Source organism: Strigops habroptila, chromosome 1 (assembly GCF_004027225.2).
Source record: "Strigops habroptila isolate Jane chromosome 1, bStrHab1.2.pri, whole genome shotgun sequence".
NCBI lineage: Eukaryota > Metazoa > Chordata > Aves > Psittaciformes > Psittacidae > Strigops > Strigops habroptila.
This window is the reverse complement of record NC_044277.2, coordinates 27,918,181-27,940,396: the sequence shown is the minus strand read 5'-3', so window position 1 is coordinate 27,940,396 and position 22,216 is coordinate 27,918,181. Positions and strand designations below refer to the sequence as shown.

The following is a 22,216-nucleotide window of genomic DNA, read 5'->3' as shown; positions in this document are numbered from 1 at the left end:
AAATTCCCAAAGATTTCAGAGATTTCTGTTGGGCCCAAGATTTCATACCTTTTTTCCATTGCTTCACTCAGTTTTCTGACTGTTTATAATGTAATTCTACAACCCATTGCTTCATTGAGTTCTCCTCACAGAGTCCTATACTAAAATCCATGGACGTGAGCTGTTTGTGAAGTAAGTCATCCAGTCAACATAAGTTAGATATTTAGCTGTTGATGGCATCCTGCTAGTATCATCGTGTACATGCTTGTTACAAAGGATTCCAGTAAAACCTCTATTTTTTACTACCCAGATAGGTTTTATTTTTCCTTGTCTCCAGTAATTTTCTAGAGAAGACTGGAATTTTATAAGCCCAAGTGTTAACTTTTGTATAAATCAGCTCATAAGACAAAATTTGTTTCAGTGACTTGCTTTAGAACTGTCCCAAGGCATTGTGAATAGCAGGATGCAAAAGCACTGGCTAATTTGTGCCGCTGCACAGTATGATGTAACATTCTTTTTCTCCACAAATTATGAATTTCTTTTCAGTGTGTGTTTGGGCTTTCTGTAAGATTTTGTACAGGTACTGAAATATATGAATGCAGAGTACATGTTTCCACCATAGGGTTTGTTTTATTCTCAGAGTGGCATTCTCTGATTGCTGGTGCAAATGTCATTAAAGTGCTCTCACAGGCTGTATTTTTCACTGACAGCATAGTATGAAATGGAACAAAAGCTGAATCCAAATTAGAAATTAACTGTTTGGTATTATAGGAATAAGCACAAAACTCAGCATAGGAAGAGTTAATTGCCCAATAGCATTACTACTGTAATAAGGTGAGATGCAGCTGTGGGCTCTAACAGACACATTATGATGGCTTATACAGATTTGGAAATCTTACAGACTTGTCAGAATTGAGAAGAGGAATTAAGAAGTTGGAGTTCTTATCACTTTGAAATAACTATTTCAAATAAGTGCAGGAATATGCTCTGGGGACTGTAAACTGTTAGCTTCAGCTATTGTGTCATGTTACACCCTTCACCACCTCTTGGTCTTCCACTTTGTTCCTCACAATGTATCCGTATTCCTACCTTAGGTTTTTGTAGTGTCTCTCAAAAATACATTGTCTGATCAGTATCCACATAAAACAGGGATAAAAGCCTTCACTGACTTCATGAAGTTTTTGGCTCTTTTCCTTGTTTCATTTAAGCACCATAATGTTTCCTTTTTCACACATGCATCTTGGCTCAGAGTCAGGAGCACAGTGTTGTCACAGGAATATGACCATCGTCTCATGACCATAGATTGTTAGGGCACAGATGAGCACAAACCGAATGTCTCCATGAAGGCAGGGCATATAAGCCAAACTCTCTCTGTGATGTCTCTGGGTCTTACTCTGCCAGCTGCTCTGGCTGAGTAGGTGGTCCCCTGCCCTGAATGAAGATTATGTTCAGGGACATTCTTTTGAAAGGAGACATTACAAGAAAAATAATTAGAGTTTAGTTTAAGGAAATAAGCTGTTTCAGGAATGCTATTTTTTAATTATTATTATTTTTATTTGATGCACGAGTTAAAATCCTATGCAATGTGACATTTTATCTCAGAGATTTTAAAATGGGTTCAGAAATTCTTGATACTCGGTCACAAATATTAATGACTGTTATTAATATTCGTCAATCAGAATAAGACTGGCTACTTTTCACTTTTAGATCTTTTAAGATCAAAATCAGCCCTGCCATAGAGACCTGTGTCGCACTGGTCTGCAGTGACAAACAGAGAAAAGTCTATTTTAAAATATTGGGTGTGTTCATTTGAATTCCTAGATCTTTTTTATCTTTTGTTTGTAATGTTTTTTTATTTCAGGCTTGCTGAACCTTCCCTCCTGCTCTGGACCTCTCCCCTGGTGTCGGCACAGCTCAGAAGGATGAAAGAAAAGCAAGCAATAGGGTGGAAGAGGGGAGAGGAGTAGAAAGAGAAGGAGGAGGGGCAGCAATAGAAATGGAGAAAAAAATCCCTAGTGGTTCAGTTAAAGTTCCAGGCAATGGGAATGTTTGCAGTCCTTGCTCCTCCTCACCTACCCCTTGGGCTCAGGCCCCTCTCCCTCTCCACCACCTTAGCTTTCATCAGCACTACAGATATTTCACTTCTCTTTTCCATTTTTTGTTAAAAAACAAAACCAGAACAAGTAAAGCCTTGCAAACAACAAAATATATCCCTCTTCTCACAAATTATAACATGACACTATTCATGTAACTGGTTCTTGAAGTAGCATTATTTTCCTCCTAGAAAAGTAGACTTGTGTCTTTAACTATGAAAGTGTGGAATGTTTTTGTACTTCATGAGTGAGACCAAAAAAAAAGTGTGAAAAACGCAATCTGATTTTATGCTGTGTAGTGTGACTCATACAGACAGGAAATAGGGACCCACTGCTCAGTGCTGGTCTGGTGCAGAGCTTGGTCCCGGCATCTGGCCTGTCTTCCCAGCTGGAAGGCAGCCACTCCGAAGGTTGAGGAGTGCTCAGATTAAAAGGACACTTTGGCCAAATCTCTTTTCATTCCTTCTATGTACCTGCCTCTTCACAGCTGTTCCCACCAAGAATCCCTTCTACCTGACATGATTGTTTTGGGAGTGTTGATAGAAAGGGTATATCCAGTAATTTGTCTTTCTCAGAAGGTATTTCCTAAATCTAGAGCTTAAATTGGTCCTATGGCTCCCCTATACTAATCTGCCTGATACAAAAAAGCCAAAGGGGAGCCAGTGAGCCAATACAAAAAAAACCCCACAGCTGCAAAAATTTGCAGACTTAATTCTTTAAATGGCAGTTACTGAGACTTCCCAATTGCTTATCATATACTATAATCAATTATGGTAATTGAGTGAAGAAATGTGTTAGGTTTCAACAGATTCCGGATGGAACAGGTATTCATTACAGATGCTGGTAGAACAGGTCCAGAGCAGAATGATCAGGTCCAAAAGGCTGAAATAAATTTTATATCCTAAAAAGACTTTAAAAAAAATTACTGTAGACAAAACTGTTAGGTATTATGTATATCTAAATTCAATAGGTCAAATGCAAACATGCTATTAAATAAAAATACGGTACATAAAACTGCAAGAAAATGATGACTTCTTTTAGGGATTTTATGTTTAAGGATATGTTGAATTTTATTCACATTTAGGAGAACTTAATTTTACTTAGAAGAATCACTGTAACTGATACAACTGAATGTTGCCTCATTACCTGACTAGAAACTTTAAACTTTGGTTGGTATTGAAGTCTGTCTGATGTATTTTTCTTGCAGTTTTTTTAGATTTTGATTGTTTGTGCCAAACTTACTTGAGTCACACATTGAATAGTAGGTTTCTGATTTTAGCAGGGTACTCAGAGCCCCTGAACTTGGTATGTTGGATCTCTGGGCAGTCTACAAAAAGCAGGCACCCTGAAAGACCCCTTTGGGTCAACTCACTGAGATAGCGAGATTCCCTGGAGAAACATACTGAGGGCTGTGGCTGTCCCACAAGGTGAACAGGAGCTCTTGCACGCACCAGGACATGCTTGGCGGAGAGTATGTCCATCCCCCCACTTGAACCAGTGAACTGCTTTTTGCACATCCCCCCTGGGATTTGTTAAAAGGGGAGGGTTCACAGAAGACTTCCCTAGGCCTTCAGGAACTTACGGTCTGAGGAAGAGCTTATTTTCTTTCAGGCAGGTAGCACTGGTGCAGGCAATTTGCACACCTCTTGGAGATTTAGACGGTTTTCCAGCGTTAAGTGTTATTTAAGGTCAATTGAGGGAACCCTACCTTAAGTTTGGGTAACTTTAGTTAACAATACAACAGAAGTTAGGCAATTTGAAACTTGTCTTCAACTGCAGTTGAAATGCGATGCAATGCATCCCATACTTCAGAATTTAGAGTCATTTGCAAAGGCAAGAAATCTTTCTTGTTTCTGTAAGTAGACATTTTGAAGCCTCTGTTGTTGGTGAAGTCGGTAAAACTGCCAACACAAGTAAGACGAAGAAGGAGCTGTGAAAATGGATCTGAAGCAGATAGTTTTTAAATCAGGGGTGGAGTAATGATGACTTACTTGGACTGACTCTAATCCGTTGCCTTTACTGTCCTACCACTCTATAATCTCTGCCACAAATATTATATATTTTAACTTCTTAGTTTGCTTTACAACTTTTATCTTCTTCAGAGTGTAGCAAAATTAATTTTATATAGCAATTGCCATTTCACTTCAAAATGTAACTACAGTATAATCCGTAATCATCAATTTCCTTTGTGACCAGCTGTTTGCTATTATGTTTTACGGCCTTGCAGTGCATCAGTAAAGTATCTTTACAGAACTGGAGTAATAGACTTGGCATCTTTGAAGCTAGGAACTTCCTAATGAAAACTTTGAAAGCCTTAATCCTTTCCTGAAAGGGTAGTGCTCTTTACATATGTTGATAATCTGCCTCTTTCAAATGAAATACTTTGTGACTTCTGGAATGTGATATAAAATGTATCTCATAGTATTGGATGCTACATATAAAATGTAAATTTTGAAATAAATTACAGTAGTCTTCTGGTATTTAGACTTCATCTGTGAAATTCAAACCAAGGTTTCTAAGTTATGATACTTGCCTATTAACTGCTGCTCTAAGCATAGCAACAAACCTAAGTACTTTTGAAAATCAGGAGAATTTTGGACATCTCTACTCAATACAGATTTAGAGGTCCGACCTCAGCATCTTTGTGGAAGATTTACTATGTGTAGAATGTAGATTAGTGTATATGACATCAATCTCTATTTGGCCTAGAAAACAGAATTGTGGTGGAAACAAGGCTGAATGAGGAAGATATTTCATATATGAAGGATATTTTAAGTAAATATGCCAAAGGTAAGGCATACTATGTATACTTTGCACATAAAATATGTAGTTTTCTACATGTAGCTTGTAGCAGGAGGGAGCCCATACAGAAACTTGGAGTCAGGCACTGCTCTCATGTGCAGATTTGTAACACTTTGGTCATGAGTCCATTTGGATTGCACTGCAGAGATTTATCTGAAGACAGAGTTTCTTGATTTTTTTATATTAAAGATGATAAATTGTGCATGATATTTTTCTCATAAAAGTCTCTTTCCCAGTCTTGTTATTTTGAATAGTACAGAGAGTACTATGTAGATGATGTACCTATGTAGCTATCCAAAGACACTCCCCGTCTTGTAATTAAGTCTATAACAACTTTGCTATTGATTTCACTGGGAGCAATATCAGGCTTCTGTTTTCAATACAGTAGGCTGTGTTTCTGATATAAATGTGGAACAGGGTCTTAACTCAATAAAATGGACAGTCTTCTACCTGGTTCTGAAGATAACATAATAAAAGTTTGATTTAGTATAAAAAATGAGATGTTATTTTTCCTAATGAATGAGTCAGTATATATTTTTTCTGGTATATTAAAAGTGAGAAAGAGTTGATGCAGTGGGTCAAACTCAAGGTCCAGCTAGCTCTTTATTCTGTTTCTGCTGGTAGTCAAAAATAAGAAAAAAACCTGTATTTTTACAGGAGGCTACTTTATAGTAGAGTACATAGAACACCAGGAAAATAATACGAGAATAAACTATACTGGTTATGGTTTATTTATGGTTTATTTTAAAGTTTATGAATAAATTGATACATAAATGTATACTTTGTACAATTAGATATACATCAAGACAGATCACATTATCTTATGAAAATAAATACGGTACCTATTAACAATCATATAAATTGACAGCACCTTCATATTCCATAGGAAAACAAAACCTTAAAATGTACTGTGGAAAGCATGCTTAAAGCAGAAACAGTTTTAAAAATTAAAAAAAAAATGTATAAAAATAATTTGCAATATATTGGCAAGATGATGAAGTAGGAATACATTATTAAATCAGTATTGCAGCTCAGATAAAACTCCTGAAGTAAGTTCAAATGATAGGAGATTGTATTTCTAAATTCTGGCATTTCCTAAGTTTGTGTTCTTTGACTTTGCTGACCTACTTAACTTTTTTCAATATTTCAATGTTTTTTGAATATATATGTATTATGTATACAATCTATATTTACTATATTGAGGAAGATTACATGTCTATACACATATTGGAAGTTTCATTATTAAATATGTAATAGTGGTAGCATAAAAAGACATTTATGAAAATTGTTTTGTAGTATTGCCTTGTAGCTTCTTATCATACCTGTAAATTTGAAAGTTTCCCATATTTTCTATTTGCACCATTCTACGAGGAATTAAAACAGTAAGATTGTAAAGTAGAAGCATGCTTTAATGAGCAGAGCAGACCACTCAAGCTTGGTCATATCAGTATACAGAAACTCTGGGAGAAGTGTTATGTTTTTTGTGAACTTCAGCTTCCCATACATGTTCATCTATTTATATTTAGAACAGTAATGTTTAATTAAGGACTACCTTATTAGTCAAATTTAATCTAAGAATTTTAAAGCCTTTGTGCTTTACAATGCTTATAATTTTAAGAAATGATAATATAAGAAAACTTCATTGATTTGTTTTGCCAATGTGTATAAGAACCCAGCCATGGAACAAGACTAGCAGCTTATTAAAAAAGCAGAGGGTGAGCTCCAGCCTCAAACCCATATGATTTATATGCAGCTTGCAACCCACCATGTGCTCAGGATTCTGCAGTAGAGTATGGATTCAATAATAACAATTATTTTTTCAAAATAATACACACAGTATAAATACTTAAATTCTTTTAAATGTGAAATCATCTGAAGTATTTGCATGTATTACTTCTGAGAACTCATTCAGTTGCAACCTCTCACCGGCAGTGTATTGAAAATAAATTAGTGAAAATACCCATTTAAAAATGTTCTTTCTTACTATTAGTAATTTTTGTCTCATGCTGTATATATTTTGTATATAAGTCTTCTGTTACACTTGAATATCATTGTTGTATCTTTTTTATAACTCCCCAGATAGTTCTTTCACTTTGAGATTTTTTTAATGTTATTATCTTTCTCAACATCTTTTAACAAAGCTCAACCTAAAAAATGGACAAAAAATGGGTCTTTATTAATAGAATAATAACGGCATATTTCAGAGCATGTGGTGAAGAAGAAGACATCAAAGACAAGTTAATAAATAGTGATATCATCACAGCAAAATCTTCAGAAAATCCTACAGCCATTTTCTAGGCAAAGTTTTAAAAAGACATGCAGCTAATATAGATTTTTATATGATCTGACTTTCATGGAAGTGGTTATGTTCCAACAGTTAAAGAGAAGTTGTTTCTTCATATATGTTATAAGATATATATATTTCCTAGATCTTACATGATCTTGTCTGAGATGGTGTAAGGTAAGATTTGTTTTCAAGCACCCTGTGTTAGACCACAACTGAATCATTTAAAAAGGAGTGTAGTTGTTTACAGAAGCAAGACTAAAAGAAAAAAATTTCTTTCAGTGAAACCAAATATTAATTGATATGAATTCATGGAAAGATATTGTATGAGCTAATCATTTGGCTTAAATACATAGTTTCGTTTGCATGTTTAGTCTACATCTAGCTGAATCAAAGCCTGAAATGTCTGTGGTGGCGCAGGAAGCTTTTGGCTTTGGTTAGGATTCCCCTTGACTGTGCAAGTAAGGGCTTCTCTCCTGCCAACCACCAGATGTGCACATCTCTTAAGGATTCACGTTGTAAGTTTATACTTTATGTAATCAAATACGGTCAAATCCTACAACTCATCAGTTTGTCCAGGAATAGATATTTTGTGGACAGAAATTATTGTGCAGTTGAAATGCAAGTGTTATGTCTTGGGGGAAAATTCCCTTCATAATGCCTTATTCTGCAATACTATATTGAAAATTGCTGTAGTGCTAGATAAGATAAAGTGTGATTTCTTGTAAATCAGTATTGATGTTTTATGTAGTTTGATTCTCATCCAATTACTGAAGTCAGACTTCACTAGCTAAAAAGATTTTTTTGAGATTCTAGATTCGACTGGCTGCTATAGAAGGACATCTACCTTTTGGCATCCAAAATTGTGTGTCATAGCCAACATTTTATAACATTTAGGGTGCAGTTTAAAATGAAATCTTGTTGCAAAATAAATTAAGCCAGAATTTATTTATTTTTTTTCCCTCAAAGACTTGAAGGAATGTTGCCATCATCTGATTTTTTTATTAATGTAAAACACTTGTCTGTTGCCAAATCCCAACACAAGCAATTTTCCCCATCTTACTGTAAAAACTGTTTATAAATTAGCATACTTTGGATTATGGTGATATTATGTATATAGTGTATAGAAAAGGGCTATAATCCAAACCAGTAATTTTCAAAAACATGTTATAAACTCCTCCCCCATTTGAATATTTGGGGTTACATAGGTTGTTTCTGGTTTTAGATAATATTCTTAATGGAATGGATTATTTTTATGAAGTCATGTTTATTTAGAAAAATGAACAAGGGGAAATTTCTGGTACACAGCAGAAGGAAGGCAATGGGAGAGAATTTTGCCACTCAGGTTCCTTTTGGGCAACATTTTTCCCCAAAATCTTTCCCTCGACCTTTTTTTCTGGGGACACATCTACAGCGCAGACATAGGTGCAGTCCCTCTGCCCACTCCAGCTTCAACATTTCTAAGATCTTGTAGTGTTATGCAACCTTTAGAAGACTCCAGGTATTGTTTATTAGGTCAAACTTAGTGTGGGGTTTGTGTGGCCCCGAAACCCACAGCTCAAATTTCTCTTTTCAGTTCAGTCCTATGTAAAATCTCCTGTCTAGACAAGTGCTCCTTAAAATCTTTGCAGAGGATCAGTATTTTGGGCTGTAGGCACAGTTTTTCCAATAGGAAGTTACAGCATAATTTCCTTGTCCATTGAACTAGAATGAAGAGCATTTGCTGGAAAATGGAAGACTAGTCCACCAACACCTGTTTCTTGTACTAAGCATATATTAGTTCATCTAGTGGGGATTCCTGATTAGTCTCTTTCCTATGATCATTAGGACTGAAGGAGATATTGATTGTACTTTGAAAACAAGCACTGGTGTTAGTGTTTTCTTTCATATTTGTTTAAAAGCACAGAAATAAGAAATCATTGAAGTGCAGATCTGGGATATATTTTCTTTATAGAAAGCTGAGAATATGAAAATAATTTTCCTGTTGATGTAAATTGTCCATTAATCAAGTCTAATTTCTTCTACATACATACACTATAGTTGAACTTCTTAGAACTAAACAAAATAATGAAGTTAATTAATGGGTTTCAAACTTTGACCACCGATGAGAGTAGAGTCACATCTTATGGGGCACATCGGAGATGTGTCCTGCAGGTAAGAAGAGAATGGTGTAAAAAAATCAAACAAACGTGGAAACTGCAAAGATAGTGGACAGTGGGAGGAGCATAGTATCTAACAGAAGGATGTGTATGCACAACAGAAACAGGTAGTGCCTGGATGATTCCCCTCTACTGTCCTCCTTCCTCCTCTAGGATTTCAGTTTCAGATGGAAGCTCCTTCTGTCAATTGGATGGATGTGTCCCTCTACAGAGCTACTAACATATATTTTCACTAATCCTGAAAAATCATATACAAATAATCCCATAAGCAAGTAATAAAAGGCAAGTAGGCTACCAAATATGTTTTATGAAGTTAAGCTAAAATTTAAAAAATACTGTGGCCTGGACATTTTTAGACGTAGTAACCAATATTCGCAGCCAGTATAAATTGGTAGGATGTCTCCATTAAATCAGTGGAGAGCTGATACAGGTTCTATGCTTATAACTTGTTCATAGCAAATGTAATGGGATTTACTTTCTTTTAGTTATAAATTGTGGAAAATTGGATGATTAGTTCTATACTGGGAAGATAATTTCAGTCTTATTACAGAATGGCTAATGGAGTTCTAAAAAAATTGAGGTAATGCATGTGTGTGCTGTATGTGGAGAGTGGGGGAAAATAAGCTATTTTAGCCATTTTATGTTAAATACTACTGCAGAAAAAAATCTGATTTGTGCCTTGAACACTGTATTGATTATAATCAATCACGAATTCTACATAGACTAAGGTATGCCCTACTTAGCAAAAACTACATTGACAAAGAGAGTGTATTAATGAATCCTGGAAATTTTGTCATTAATTAGGCCCTTTGAGATCCTAAATGTAAAGGATAAATATGCTATCATTCAATAACCCAATTTTTAGATTGATTATTAGAGATATAATGTAGCATGTTATTATGTTAAATCTTGACAAGGGTTAAATAACAGAAGGGTTCAAGTGATACAGCCATCAGATGTTCAGCTTTCAAAAAAAAAACAAAACTGATTGTTTTGCTTTATATCAAGAATTGCAATTTAGTGTGGGAAGTGTGCTTTGTAGCCAGTATGGCTGAGGCGGTGTTAAAGGATCATGCTATGCAAGACGCAATGTTAACTGTAGGATCAGATCTTTTGAAAAACAAAAAAAAGGGGCTCTTTATCTTTTGACAGAAAGAAATAAGATACCCGTAAGTTAAAAAAGTCATTATTGTAACTTTTTTTTTTCCTGTGTTTCAGAACCAATATTATTTTTTTCCATTGGTATGTGTAATGAGCCATAGTTAATATATATTACTTAGCTTAATCTCTCTGAAACTCAACTTTTCAGTATGAAAGAAAGGGGGCAGGAGGAGAATTCATATATACAAGAGAGAAAACCTGGAAATATATTCTTGGCACCTGAGCCTCAGCTGTTACCTCATGGATAAAGTATAAGGTAGGACAGTAGACAGATTTGGTTTTGCTGATCACTTTATAGTGTGAGCATATTCCCTAATCTTATTCCCTAATCTTTCTAAGCCACCTCTTCATTCTTGTTTTTCAAAGTATTTTGCTAGTTGGAATCACATACATTCTTGTTGATATAAATGAATGAGTATAATAATGAAACCGCAATTATAAAAGAGGAGCTGTGCAGCAAGATGTTAAAACGGATTCCTTGCACTTTCTTAGGGGATGCACATACTGCTGTCAGCTCTTTCAAGACTAATAAATATGGATCTTGGAGATGGTATTGTAACATCCCTGAAAACAATCAAACAAAAATTTGAATTTTTTACGAAGGGAATTTGCAGAAGCTTTGTGAATGTGTGAATAGGAAAAGCTAATGACTAAACATTTTCACATTGAGTTTTATTCAGCTCCATTTGAACGTGCCTTTGGGGCCTGAGGAAGCTGCGCTTAGTGAAGGATCTGAGTTTGGAGAGTCGAAACAGAGGTATCTGCCACCTTGCTTCTTATTCTTGTAATTCCTCAGATTAGCAGCTGCTTTGATTTGTGCCAGTGGCTACCAAAAAGGGGTTTTTAGTCAGGAATTGTCAAAGTATGGGACATTCTGGTCATAAGTTTTCAGAGTCCTGGCGTGTACCAGTGGGTAGAGGGCTAATATATGGTTACAGGTTATAACTACTGTTAATTCTTTAATTCTCCCATAACTTAAATGGGGATCCTTAAATGTCTTAAAAAGAAGCTTTTCCCGACCTCTCTTCCATACCAGAAAAAGACAAGGTTGTTGCCAAAATGTGGCTGTAGTCAGTCTGAACATTTCTGAGATAGTAATATCAGCATGTTAAACTGAATCTGCCTCTGTGAGTTGATTCAGAAATAAATGGTGTTCCAAATGCCATTGTTTTCACAAAAGGCCCTTGTCACATGGTTCCAGTGACTACTGCTTAGTTGCCTTGCCAATGAAGAGACACCTGGCAGAGGAATCTGAGATCTGTTTGGTGATTTTATCTGTGAGAACTTCTGTAAACAGTGGCTTTAAAGCTGATTTTCTAGAGTTTGTAGTCCATCTAAAACTTGAACACAAACCCCATTCATGTTTCATAAATACCATTAGTTTTCACGGGGGACAGAGCTAGGTTTACAACTCGGTGTACATCTATTGACTCTCCGGGTTGTTCTCAAGCTTTTGAACTGTGTCTTCTCTTCCTCAATTTTTTCCCATCATTGAAATGGGAATAAACCTCTCTATTACCAAAATTATTGTTGATGTTTCACATGTTGAGTTTTCCATCACTCTGTAAGATTTTAAAGAAAATATTTTAGCAGCTGTGTTTTTAACCACTGTCACAGAGTTGTCTATAGATATGTTGAAAAGGTAGCTCACAATACTAGTAAACCTACAATCTATTCTGTATGTTGTGCTCAGCCAAGGGTCACTCAGTCTGGCAGAAAAAAAAGATATATGGCTGGAAGGTGTGGAATAACTGCCTTGTTTACTTTTTAGCAAAACCCTTGTAGCTAGCAGTATGGTAGCTTTAGCTACATGTGTTCTGGGAGAGAGGAAGGAAGTCTTTTCCTTCTGGAGTAACGCATTAACAAGTTGAGATTGAGGGAGCTGAGTGGTTTAAATGAATAGGCGGTGGTCTCTGTAAGGGTGACATTTTTCTTATATATAGGTAATAGCTCTTTATTGTTGTGTTAGAATGTGACACAAGAGAGGCTTTGAAATGAATCAGAGTTAGGTTCTGCTCACGCTGAACCTGTATATGAAATTGCCTCTGATCAGTGAAAAAGGAAAGGCTGCTCTCTCTGTGAAATGATTGAATTAATTTCTCTGGTTAGGAAAAAACACACCAACAGGGAACCAAAATTTTCCTACATACATGTTTAGCCAAAAATACTAAACAATACTCTTCATTTTGTCACTGGAAATATTCTGTTATGAGATGATGATTCATCATTGATCTTTGCTCTCTGCCGATGGAACAGCTCTCTTAGGAGGAAAATATAATCTATATCTGTCTTATTTTTTTGACAAGCCAAACAAACAAAAAAAAAAATCAAGAAACAGACTTCTGCTTTTGTTTCAGTGATTTAAAGTACATTTTCTAACTTTTTATTTAAAGAAGCTATTTGTAAATCTAATCTAGAAAAATGCTGGTTTTATAAGCTTCAGGAGCATGTTTCATTTGGAGTAAATGAATTATTCCTTTCCAACAGACAGCTGTAAATACATAAAATGCTCAAGCTTTTTGATTCTTGGCTCAAATGCCAGGACAAAATCAATGATAAAAATCGATGTCTTATATGTGCAGTACTTTTTACTTAGTCATTTAAAAAAATTATTTCAGTGATACATACATGGCCAGATCCAGAGCAAATTGTCAGGAACAGTTTAGTTTCTATAGAGTTCTATTGATTTACTCCTGTGTTAGATCTGGTGCACTGTGGAAACTAACTTTAATAGTACTGTATTTTTGAATGTATTTATTTATTAGTACTGAACATCATTGCTTTTTCCACAACCACAGATGTTTATTATGTTCATGGAAAATTCTTTACATACATAGAATGTGTATTGTGTCTGACATGCAACAGAATTACAATTGACATTTATAAACTCAAGATTGAGTTTTCTATTTCATTTTGTGTAATTTATAAAACAAGTTCATTTCTAAAGTTACACCACTGGTTACAACTGCTAATTTGCATGAATGATTAGGACAACCTTAGTGAATTATGGATTATAAATAAAAATTGTAGCAAGTATGATCTTTCAGAAATATACTTTCTGCATTGATTTGATATAGACTGTTCAGATTAAAATATTTTGTAAGTATATTTTAGGAAAGTACAGAACTACGAGCAGATATCACTACAGCTCTTTGCTATCAAAACACTGGCCAAAAATAGGGGATACCATTTAGAAATTGATTCTTAAAGCTAATTTGGTATGTCTTGTTCTTATCCACACTTTCTGTTGCAGCACTGGGATTATTAGGTGGTGCAAATGCTGCGGATTGCAGTGTTGGGCATAGAATTAACCATGGAGTAAATTCCTTGGTATAGGTGAAGAGTCAGATTTCCAGAAATTATAATTATGATGTTATTGACTAGCAGCTGATAGTGCTTATTATCTCTAAAAAATCAGGAAATAACTCAAGTGAAAATTAAAACATGTTACATTATAAGAATGATTATGATAATACTATTGTGAATGCACTTTCTCATTTCCTGACATCATGCATTTGAAATTCTTTACTTAATATTTCGTCAAGGTAATTGCCCTCATTTAGTATCAATCAGCTCAATCCTCATGAAAAATATCCATTAAGCTCAGTCATAATTTCCTGCCATTTAAAAATGCAGATTGCATTTGTATGCCTTTTAGAACATCCATTTCTAAGGTAAGTAACCTGGCTATTGTCATCTCTATAATTGTTATACTGTTTTCTCTTTAATTTGCTTCCTATTTGTGACACATAACTTAAAAATTGCTATAGTCTGTATTTATAATATAATTGTAAAGAATATTTTAATTAGGTCATACAGCAGTTTATACCACTGGGTGAGAAAAATGAAGCAAGGTAATTTATCCTGCATAAAAAGGAGTTATGAATCATGGCCAGCTGCTGTTCATACACAGTAGTTAACATGGGTTTCCATACTTAAAATACAAAGTTGTCCTCTGTTGGTTTTTGTTACACATTTGAGGCAGATTTTTGTTAGCAGTATAAGGAAAATTATGTCCATTCTTTAATTTGCAAAGCTGATTGATTACATATTGAGACTACTCCCCAGACCAGACATCACATATCAAGGCATAGACTGGACGACTTTTTGTGGCCTCCTCTAATTCATTTTCATGGTTCTGTAATTAAATTGAAGTAATGAATAATAAATGCATTTTCATATTTGTGAAAGATTATAGGCAGCCCCTGTTAAAATTCAACATTAAAACCACCATTAACATTTAAACCACGACGTATGACCATGTTTATATTTTATCTGTTGTATATTTGTATTCTGATTATTTTTCTCTTCTGCTCTTTTACTATTGCAGTCTTTTGTAAAAGATTGGAACTACAGAATGTTATCAATGTTAGATTTTTCACTTCATAACAGCACAATACCAAACAATATTACAGTCAGGAACCTAAGACAACATTAATTAAATTTTGTCATCAAGAAGATGAGTATTTCTCAGCAAGGAAAAATTAGTTTGTGATTAAAAGTCCTGGAGTCCTGAAGTTGAGTGTTCATGGCAATGCGTAATTCAGTTACACCTTTGAACACCATTGCAGATTATGAAATAATACATATATCACGAGCAGGTATTTTGCTGTTAATTATATTTAAAATTTGGAGTGTATAGTTTTCTGTTCCATTTGAAATAACTGAATCTATAACCAGTGATATATTTGGATACATTAAAAGGGGAAATCACAAAGTTTCTTTGTGATTATGTCATGAAGATTATACAGTGACTGGAAAAAACTCTGTTAAAAATTGAGACTTTGAAAACTGAGGAAGATATAATACACAGCCATGAGAAAACATTTTGCTTCCTACCTGGCGTTCATTCACAACAGCTGTGTGTAACATTATTTGTGTAAAAGGGCGTACAGTTATCTTTGCACTCCTAAAAGTGGTTCTCTGTGCTGGAGGGCTGCTCAAAAAATCCTTTTGCTGCTAGTAGCCAAGGAGTTACTACCACATTCAGAGACTGCTGGGAAGGCTGAGTCCTGTCCTATTTCCCCTGGCTATTCTCTGTACTAGTTGTGAGGAAGGGAAATTATGTGCCCCCCACTCCGGTGGCTCAGCATCGCTGTGGGATCTCTCCACGCTGTGCTCATCACCCCTGCATCCTGCTTTCTGCCATTAGCATGCTGTGAGCAACTGCAGTGCTCCAAACCCTGTCTGTTGGATAGAGGTGAACATTTATTCACAGTTGTAAAGTAAGCCTTGTAAAGACAAGTGTTAAACCTGAGAGGGAGAGTGAAATCCTCATTCAGTGGTAGTTAAAGGCAAAGTTTCCATTAACATCTGAGAGCCCATGATTTTGTCTTGGTCGCATTGCAATGATCTTCATGCCTGAAGCTGCTTCTCTTCTAGACGGACATATTGGGATCAGCCTATGTAGTGACAGATCCATTGGCCAAATTTGTTTTGCTTATGCAAAACCAAAGTAAACAAGATCTGTAAAGCCTCTTACAAGCAGAAGTTTTGGAAAAGGCATCATGTCTCAAGATGAATTGCTACAGCTGTCTCAAAACACGTGGCTTTGTAAAGACGGAACATTTTTCACATTAGCTGTACTGAGCTAATTCTCTTTCTCTTTAGTGCTATAAAACCTTCTATTATCTTGCTCAGATCTGTGTTTTCTGAAGCACAGCATTCTTATCATGGTCTTTTAATAACTGGCGCAGTAATATAGGATTGCATTTCAGTAGATGAGGAAGACTTGGCTCCCAAGTCTTGCTCGAGTGAAACTCTCTTTAGCTTTACATAGAGATTTGACTGATGAATGAAATGAAACTGCCCTTCGAGAGGGGACAGGGCAGACTGCAGAGAGGTTTTTTGCCCATAAAATCAGCTGTAAAAAGGCAAAGTAAGGTGACAGGTTGAATGGCACCATCAAACCTATTATTACTATTGCTTTTCTGGTCAGAATACAAGTCCAGTAAAGGCAACAACTGCTTTCACAGAATATGAGATTACAGTAGTCTTGCTATAATCCCTGCTTTTATAGAGACAAGTGGAGGTGTTTTTCTTTCTCAGCAGCAGGTGAGAAGGCCGTGTTTACTAAGGCTGGTTGCAAGAGAGTGATCATCGTTTCCAAGGAAGCATGCAGAAGTCAAGTAAATTTGCCAAATATGCTCAAATTAGAGCTGTCGTGTCTGTGAGGGAACAGATGGAAATTGTGAATGAAGACCACAGCCTTCAAACGTCATTGGGAAAAAAAATCAGGTAGAAACAGACAGCCTATCTAGGAGAAGCAGCAGCATGATAGACTTAAGCAGTGTGTTTGTTTAAAATTGGAGGACTGATCAACTGTTTAAGGTGGATCTTGTACATATGTATGTGACTGACAAAAACTAACTTTCTCAGTAAAAATGCTTTATGACTAAGAAAGAATTGCCAGTATTTTTTCATAATATAATAATGTTGTCTGGGAAGGGAATCCATGATAGTAGTAGAATGTTCCTGTATATAAAATTTCATTTTAGTATGAATTAAAATGATTAAATTAACTCATAATGTTATTCCTTTCATTCTTTTGAATTTTTTGATGCAGTTTCTTCCTTGACAAGTTTTAAATTGAGTTCACAAGATATTAGATACCTCAGGTTTTGTACATATTCACTTTGAAACATTTAAAACCGTCTTTTCGTCTAAGTGTTATATATATCATATAGGAGAAGGCAAATAGCCTTTAGGATTGGTGTAATATTAATACAATTAAATATTAAGTGAGGTTCACTTATTAACATCAGTTCTCAGCTGTAAGATCCCTTTCTGTCCTAGGTATTTTTGTTCATATCAGTTTTGGGTAGTCTGTATTTTGTGCTGCCTCTGGTTGATTTTTAACTATTTTGCCAATCACATCCCCTAGGTACACTTTTTTTTTTTTTTTTTTTTAACACAACTGGAAAATGGTGGAATTATTTTTTTAATAAAAATCACTACTAAACAGAATTACCTTAAACATGCAAAAAATAATACTTATTAAATTGCAAACCCCCCAAAGCAAAAATACCTAATGAAAGCTGAAAAATATTTCATCTTTCATAACACCAACAGCCAACCTAAAAGGAGATGAATCTTCTGAAACAGATGCTGTCTTGTGATGGGAGGTAGATTGGCCTGTGAGCCTGAATAAACTTTGTCTCTAATTAGCATGCAAATCTTACCTGCTCCAGGGTTCTTCCTCTTTCAAAAACTATAATCTATTTATTATTTCCCTGTTTTCTGGTGAATAATCTCACCCAGGAGGTTTCTTTTTCCTTCTAATTTTCTTCATACCTGTAATTTTCAAAGCATGCTGTAGTGTTTTACGTCAATATTTTCTTCAAAGCATGAAGCTGAGAAATGCTAGCTTTTCAGAAATTAAAAGAATCCTGAAAACAAATGCAGACAACTAATAATAAAAATATTTTTACTTAATCCTATAGGGTAAAATTCTATATTGCAACGTACGTTTATTATGTATGTAAAATACATGAAAAAAGTACGAAGAGGACTATAGGTGTTGAATATAAATTTAATTCATCTATAAGTGTTAGACTTGATTAGCAGAATATTTAATTCCAGAATGTTACGTAAAATGTATAAATGCCTTTAAAGTTCAATATTGTACCATTAAAAATAGCGATGCTTACAATAGAAGAAGGATCACATCTTAGTCAGTGCTGTTGACAGAAACCATGTCAGCATGTTATGAAGTAGAGAAGTTTTCTAAAGTTCTGTAAAATTCTGAAAAAAAGTTAGCTTACTCATACCTGATTCCTTCTCACCTTCCCTTTTTGCTGATACAATTCCCCATGTGTCAGCATGGAACATAAATGAAGCATCTAAACAGCTGGACCTGAGTCAGGATGTGGATCTCTTGAGGAATGTATTCATGTCATCCAACTTCAGAAAATTATTTTCAAGACTTTGATTACTTTTGAAAGAAGCAGCCCTTTTTCACTGTCTAGATAGAAAGCCTAATTTTCTAAGCTTAAATGGTCAAAATCTTCATAACCTGACTCCTCTCCACTATGCAAATAACCCACTGGGGCTGAATGCACGTGTGCATGCACACTCACATGCATGACCTGTGATGAGAATTCCTGCATGTTTAGAGGTCTCTCCAGATGCAATGGATGACAAGACTGCACATTACACCTTAGACCATATATATTCATATACTGTTATTGTCTATGCTTGAGGCACTATGAGGCAACAAGCTTATTTGGAGCGTTATAGGAGTACTATGGGATTATATTTGATGGAGTAATCTCTCTTTTGTGAATTCCATGAAGTGATTTAGCTATGCTTGTTCTATACGCGTAATTCCTCTTTGGTGGCCTTGAAATAATGAAAAAGGAATTCATGACACCTGTATTTTATTTTCCAGTTTTGTGCAGGGTGCATCCTAGGACAAGTCACTTAGATGCAGATCCTGAAAGGTTTTCAAGGCACCAATTAATTCCAAAAGCATCCTTCAAAGTTTGGACTTTAATCTTTCTAGTCTTTGATTTCTTTAGCTGTAAAAGGGAAAATGCTGCAATGAACTTATCTCTGTAGCCCCTTGGAGACTCTTGAATGAAAGGTCCTGTAAATGTGTAAACCATTTTTATATTATTTTATTATTGGCCACTAAAGGGAATTTTGCATGAAAAAATAAGCATTTGGAACTACAGGGGTTTGCAGCGTTTATCAGAATCAAGTAATTTGTCCTACATATTTATGTAACTATTATGAAATAGAAGCACCAAACACAAATAATGTATTAAAATATTCGAAGTACTTTTTTCCTACTATTTTTTATTATTTTATCTGATTGGACATCACTGTTGAAGCTCTGTTGAGAAACTGTCTCAGTCTCCCAGGAATGGTGCTTCTTGGTAAAATGTAACTATAGACAATTGTTTTAGCGTTAGGGATCACCTGATTCTAGTTCAGCACTCAGAGGTGGAACCAGCAATCTTGCTTGCTAAAGACAATTCACAGAAGTATATTACAGGTGCTAAACTATAAAATTGTCTGAGACAGAGAAGATAAATAGGTCAAACAGAAGCTATAAGCCCAAATAGTCAAGAAAGAGAAGGCTCTGCATCACCATTTCCAGAATGATCACTGTGATTTTGATTTGGGATATAAAAATGCACAGAAATCGGTGAAAGCTTTCTGCTTAGCAACACATGAACATGAACGAATTGGTCTGTGCTCTTCAGTAGCAGCAGGTAGATGGCAGGTCCTTTGCAGCTGTAGTACACTGGCCCAGAGGAATGGGAAGTTGGGAGCATCTCCAGAGCGATGTGCGCTACGCTAAGGGCCCCTGCTGCTGACCAGTTACACAAGTGCCCGCTGTGGAAGAGATTTATTTTTCCCATCTCACTATCTCGCTTGCAACAGGTTAGCCCTGTGCAGCCTGTTTACATGGCTATTTTCCTGCTGTGCTCACCAGAAGACCAAATAAAATTTAAATTGGAAAGACTCTGTAGGTAGCTGGTTCATCAAGTCTTATTTTAAATACTCAGGTCTCTGTCTTCATTTCAAAGCCTTTCTTAGGCATGTTCAAAAAATGTTCAGAGATAACTGGTCTTTCTCAAGTTTGAATTTCAGTCAAGTTTAGATAAAGATTCTTGTCCAACAAATGCTAAAACTGGGATGAATCCTTCTTGGCTCAGAGACAGTGCACAGCATTGGTATGAGCATGGGGACTGTGCAAAGGCATGCTGCAAGTAAGCTATATTATATTCATCTAATGAATAGAAAACTTCTCAGCTGTGTTCTGTCACATATTAACAATACATCAAAGGGATATACCTAAAAGGGTATAGGGAAGTGCTTGTTTCAGAGATGAACACTCTTCAGATCAAATAGATTGTATGTGTACGTCAGTGGAAGGAACTTCCTAGAGTTTGGGCTCAAAACATAATGATTAAATATAGAGGATAGCAGATATTATACACGTTTATGGAAGAAGTATAGTAGTATAGAATACCTGATATACTTCAGCTGAGCTGTCAAAAAATGCTTTACAGACTGTAATCGCTGAGGATGAAAATCAGACCTTTCATATGAGGCAGTGTCAATCTTATGCTGGTTAGTGGATACATTGACATTTATGTGAGAATTATGGACTAAATATGATCTTGAGAAGGAGAAAGACCTCTTTCAGTAAAGTAGGAATGAATCTCCAGCTACGCTGAAAGAGGTAGAAACTCTCAGTGCCTCATCAGATTCAACTCTGAATGTTCAAGCCTCCAGATTGACAAGATAGTATTTTAAAACATTCATTTTAATGTTTAAAAAAAATATTTCTGGAAAAATTGAAATCTTTTAAATAAGAGAGCTGACATTTGTTAAAAAAGAAATTTGAGATATTTTTTTTTCCACAGTTCAGATTAATTTAGGATCCAGCTAACAAGGAAACCACCCTGAACTTCAACATTTTTGTGTAATTTTAAACAGTTTGGTGCTTTTCATCTTCATGTTTCCTGGTTTAGTTGTATATTCCTGTTTGTCAAATTATTTGCATTATGGTAGACTTTTATACAAAAAAGGCTTATAAAATCAGGTTAAAGCAGTGTGGATTTAAGGAAATCTAAAGGAAGACCAAGAAGAACATTTCTACTGAAAGTCAGAATAATTTGCAGTAATGCAGTAAAATTCCCCATGTGTAATTAAAGACTAAAGAAAAAGAAGCTTAAGTAAATTTACTCCTGAATTTAATGCTGAGAAAGCAATATTCAAGAGAACGTAATGATGACCTTTTCAGCTCATTATTACAAATATATTGTTGGACCTAACATAATCAGTTATAATTCAAACTCAGTGAATTAGTGTAACTATTACCTTCAAAATGTTACTGGCTAACAGAAGTGAGGTTCTTTGTATTCTTCCATGTCCATTCCAGACTTGGTGTTTCCTATTGCTCTCCAAAGGGTTAAGCTCAGAAGGAGTGATAAAGTGCCCACACATCCTGGGAGATTTCTGTTTCTTTCCCTTTCCTTCTTGCACAGATGGATTGAGAGAGAGAACTACTCTTGAGACAGGTTTCTCATGCAGACGTGAAACCAAAGCAGATGCTAGCAGACCAGGCAGTGATGCATATACTTCACTTCCCCCCCCCCCCTTCTATTAAATACACTTGTTATCCTGAAACAAGTCTTTGTCTTCAGATGACAATTAATACATTTTGTGTAGAAAGCTGAGACATCACCAGCTTTAAAGATACACAGTGGGTAGGGTGAGTTTAACCCATACTTTATACCTCATTAACTTTGAACTTCATTAATTTTCTATGGCCAGAAAAAGTGAAAACCCCTTTTAAGGTGGAAATTTCAGAATTTGACAGTGATTTTTGTAGAAGAATAAAATGAAAATAATAACTAAATAAAATGCTTACAGAGAGTGCTTATTAGACTTACACTCAGGAAGAAATCAAATCTCAGGATAATATTTGGTACAAAGGGAATAAGATAAAGTAGAGTGGTTTTGTACTTAAAACCAGCCTTCAATTCACTTAATAAAAACCAGAATAACTGCTTGCTGTCAAAGGAAGTTTGAACAACTCCTTTGAAAATGGCATTAAAAAAGTTCTCTCTTGGGGAAACTTTCAAAGCACCACGTGCTGTCTGCTGTAGCACACACCTGTACCCCATTTACTCCTGCCAAAGCCAAAAGGAGGCCTGAACATCACATGAAGCTCATTTCTGTCAGCTAAAGAGATTTGGTGAAGGTGCAGAAGCAATTTC

At 35.5% G+C, this 22,216-nt stretch overlaps 1 protein-coding gene across 11 annotated transcripts in view; it reads left to right on the top strand.

Moving 5' to 3' along the window:
- RALYL (RALY RNA binding protein like) overlaps positions 1-22,216 on the top strand; it is a 377,671-nt gene that overhangs the window by 8,742 nt on the left and 346,713 nt on the right. The window contains exon 3 of one of the 11 annotated variants that reach the window (XM_030491097.1): positions 10,627-10,734. The exons of the other annotated variants lie outside the window; for them this stretch is intronic. The gene's annotated coding sequence lies outside the window, so the exon portion shown is untranslated. The remainder of the gene's footprint in view (positions 1-10,626; positions 10,735-22,216) is intronic. 11 annotated transcript variants of the gene reach the window in all.